This window comes from Pseudoliparis swirei, chromosome 10 (assembly GCF_029220125.1).
Source record: "Pseudoliparis swirei isolate HS2019 ecotype Mariana Trench chromosome 10, NWPU_hadal_v1, whole genome shotgun sequence".
In the NCBI taxonomy this organism is placed as follows: Eukaryota; Metazoa; Chordata; class Actinopteri; order Perciformes; family Liparidae; genus Pseudoliparis; species Pseudoliparis swirei.
Window position 1 is genome coordinate 17,030,797 of NC_079397.1, and position 4,837 is coordinate 17,035,633.

The window sequence follows — 4,837 nt, forward strand, 5'->3', positions numbered from 1 at the left end:
TCACATCGCATCAGGAACAACTCCCAAAAAAGTGAAGAACCCTTCAGGAGAGCAAGAGAGGAGGATCCCTCTCCAGGATGGACAGAAGGATAGATGTCATGTGACCAGAAGGACAATAGATGTCATGTGACCAGATGAACAATAGATGTCATGTGACCAGATGAACAATAGATGTCATGAGACCAGAAAGAATCATAATAGAGTTACAACACATTCAATGAGTCTGAAAGAGTGTATGAATAGTTGGTAGTCGGCATGGACCACGATCCAGACCTCCATGATCCATCAGATGGAGGTAGAGAGGAGGAGTGGGCGGGGCATCAGCAGGGCCATGGCATCAGACCCAGCCAGGTCCGATGGACCCTATGAGACGTGTTGTTATCATATTGTAGAAGCGGTTTTCCTTCCATCCAAAGGACAAAAGAGGAAATACTTTCAATCAATAGTTTGACATTTTGGAAAAATGAGCATATCAGCGTTCGGTGAGAAGATCGGTACCACTCATGGCTTCATGCAAAATATGAAGCTAGTGAGCTTAGCCTGTAAAGCGCTCTCTTAAAGACACTATTTCCACTAAGGGTCTGAATACTTATGATTACGTGATTTTTCAGTTTTTCTTCTTTAATAAATTTGCAAAAATTTCTACATGTCTGTTTTTTTCTGTCAAGATGCAGTGTTGAGTGAACATTAATGAGAAATAAAATGAACTTTTTTGATTTTAGCAAATGGCTGCAATGAAACAAAGAGTGAGTATTTTAAAGGGGTCTGAATACTTTCCGTACCCACTGTAACTTCAGCTTCGTCAGCTGTACACACTACCGGTCTAAAGTTTTATCACGCCTCAATTTCTCAATTGGAGATTACAAAATAAATAACAGAATTGTTTTGTTTAACAAAATGTAATCAACATGTTTGACTCCTTTTGCAAATATAACAGCCGAACACACTCGTGTAGCATTCTGTTTACAACGGAAATCTAATATTGTTCAGAGAGTTATTCCCAACACTGATAGAAGTTACCACATATGTGTTGCACTTGTAGGTTGAAAAATTGGAGTGTTCTAAAACTTTAGACTGGTACTATATATATATATATATACTGTATATATACATATATCATATTTGGCTGAAGCCGTGATGGTGGTATCTGTAATGAGGATGATACATTTTAGCGTATACTTCCTGTGTAGAGTTGCAACCATCCTTGCTATATTTATCCTTTGGGACCAATAGCGTTCCCCACGTCCTCTGATCCTAATTAATAGCCTATCAGGAGGCTGCTAATAAGAAGGCGTGGCCGCCTCGTCGGACACAGAAGCCCGAGATGTGAACGGCGTTCCCAGTGAACTCGCTCCGACACCACGCCGACACATTCAAGAAGAAAAGCCGTCTGGGATCCGTTACAGTGCAGCTGGAGCCATAACCAACATAAAACATAAAACAACAAACAAAACAATAACAAACACATAACAATAACAAACACAAAACAATGACAAACACAAAACAATAACAAAGATAAAACACAAAACAATAACAAACACAAAACAATAACAAACACAAAACAATAACAAACACAAAACAATAACAAACACAAAACAATAACAAACATAAAAAACATCATACAATAACAAACAAAAAAAGCAATAACAAACATAAAACAATAATATACATAAAGCAATAACAAATGTAAGACAATATCAAACGTAAAAACCAATAACAAACAAAACAATAACAAACATAAAACAAGAACAAGCAGTACAGGATTAGACACACAGTATATATGTGGTAAGAAGAAAAATAAAATACTCACAATGTGAAACGACAGTACAGCACATTAAAAGTAAGTAATAAAACTAGTAAAAGTAAGAAATAAAAACCATGACAAGGAAGTAATACACACTAATAAAAGTAAGTAATAAAACTATTAAAAATAAGTAATACACACTATTAAAAGTAAGTAATAAAAAACATTCAAAGTAAGTCATACACACCATTAAAAGTATGTAATAAAAATAATTCAAAGTAAGTCATACACACCATTAAATGTAAGCAATACATACTATTAAAAGTAAGTAATAAAAACATTAAAAGTAAGTAATAAAAACATTAAAAGTGAGGCATACGAGCCATAATGAGTACAGCTCAATGAGTGCAGCGCTGACCAGCTTTTAACTGATTTTTTAGCAAAGCAAGATTAAACAAAAACAACATGTAAAAGAAACAGCATTACAATGTGCATGAAATCGGTCATGAATTTGGATTATTATATTTAATGATTATTGTACAGCCTAAATGTACATGCAGTACATTTAGTTAAAATGAAAATGCCAAAATGAATCGACAAAAATCTGGAGAAAAAAATCGCCCAAGAAAGAATTTGATGAAAACCTTTATTCTAGGACAATAATTTGTGTTTAATTGTATTGTAAATCATTCGAAAGCAATATCACCACAGTGCCGCCATATTCTCTAAATAAATGACTTCTCCAGAGCGGCGGCGAGGTTGTCAGGGGAAGTGCGAGCAGACTGCGAATGACAAAAGGCAGGAAAGCGTGGCGGCGAGGTCGTGTTCTCTTTACGAGGTGCAGCATTTCTATCCTCTCACTGTCGGTTGAATACACTTTTTATAGGTTGTTAGGCGAGCTCGTAATGAGGAATAGCAGAAGTCTGGCCGGCCTGGAAGACATATGAATAATATTCACGTGTGTGTGTGTGTGTGTCAAAAAGTCTCCATCTGCCTCGACGTGAAGTTCGATCTCATCGTGCAATAAGCAGGAAAACCCCGATTGTTGCCGAGCATCTCAGAATGAGGTCACACGCCACGTCTCCAGCCACAAAGAGGCGCTTATGGCGTCCGCACGCTCTCCAAAACACAGACGGGAACACACAACCTACTATCCCGCCTTCTGTACATGTGACCTTTGACCTCTCGGCCCCTCAACGTCCCCGACTCCCTGACGCATCACTCATCGGCCTGCTCATAACAGGAAACAGAGCCGAGGCTTTTAAAATATTTGAACTAGGCCTTTATAGCGACCCGTTAACATTAATTCTACACGTGTTGTTTTTCTAAAGACCGGGTGACTGGGCGGGGGTCGTGTTCTGGACGCACCTCGCCATCGATACTTCATGAGTGGAGAGAACAGCGATGTTCCTGTTTGGGCCTTCTCTCTCAGCTGTAAGCCTTCATTTCCTGCAGCAGAGGGATGTGCACAGTTGAGACATATTCGAGTGCAACGGTAAAAGAAAGAAGTGACATGTTATGTAATGGGAGGTGTTCAGGGGCCTTCCAAGGAGGTCATCAACGGATAATTGGCTCCAGGTTCAAGTCAGAACCTCAGAGTCTGACTTGGCTTGAGTTCTGGTTTCCATCGGTGGCAGCGAGGGTTGGTAATCGTATCCAACAATGTCTTCAACATGGTGGACCCCTCAGGGCTGGCCTTTGCCCTGCCAGATTAAAAACACCGATGCCGACTTGATTTGATGATATAACCAAGATGTACTTATGTCAGATGGGTGATGTGCAAAGTGTTGTTTGTTTATTTTGGTTTGTTTCTTGTTGTTCTTTACCCTTTTCTTCTTTCCCTCTGTATTGTATCCTTAAAGTATTGTCTTGTTCATTTGTCAAATTAAAATAAATAAAAAATAAAAAAATTGGTTTTGTTGTATTCTTTTGAATTCAAGTCAGTTTTCTTTGTATAGCCCAAATTTTACAAATTACGAATGTTTACAGTCTGTACACATACGACATGCCTGACCTTTGACCTCACATTTGATTAAGAAAAACTCTTCCTGAATGTTAGATTCTGGTTCCTGAATGTACGGGTTCCATTCCAGAATGTCAGTCAGTCCGAAATAACCAGATTCTGTTCTGGAATTCAATTAAATTCAGATTATTTTCATCAGCCTAAAATCACAAATCACAAATTTACCTCAGAGGGCTTTACAGTCTGTGCACATACGACATCCCTGACCTTTGACCTTACATCGGATCAGGAAAAACTCCCAAAAAATGTAAAAAAATCTTTCAGGGGGGAAAAAGTGAAGAACCCTCCAGGAGAGCAACAGAGGAGGATCCCTCTCCAGGACGGACAGAAGAAAATATGTCATGTGACCAGATTTCTGACAGCAATAAAATAAAAAAATACATAATGCCTCGACCAAAAAAAGGAAAACCGTGTTTTGTAGCAGGACGGTAATATGAGCCCCTCCAATCATTTCATTAGGCACGGATGTGCTCACATTCAACCCGCCTCCCATAACGGACATGTTAAATTCTGTCCGCCGAGGCCTCGCACAGCTGCAGACGGACTCTGACAGCTGCGTTATACATCGTGTGCAAAAAGCCTCGCTCGGTCCAGAGCAAAGTGGCGTCGCTTCCTTTTCAAATCCCAAAGATCCAATCCGACTCTGTGAAAAAAACATCTTGTCGTTGTCAGAAAGAGATCGGAGCCAAATGCCAACAGAGTTTCCAAAGAAGATGTAATCCTCTAAAGAAAACAGGTCGAGGACAAACAGGTTGCATTGAGAATTTGCTTATTCACACTTTCGCTTAATGGAGATAGTTTCTAGATTTCCTGAAGCCCCCCTAAAATAGGCCTGACGACGCCCCTGCCCTGGGGCCTCTGGGTAATCCACAGACTTCACTATAGACAGTCTTCATGGGAACTCCGATGGTCCCCCATAGAAATGATACCGTGTTCCGTGAAGTAACAGGGACTCGCTCTGTAAACACGACTTGTTGACGAGATGTAGCTCGACCAACGTAGTTAGTGTATTTATGCTTTCCAGAGAATCGCTGTGAGCGATATATCAATCTCAGAGGAGGAGTATACAT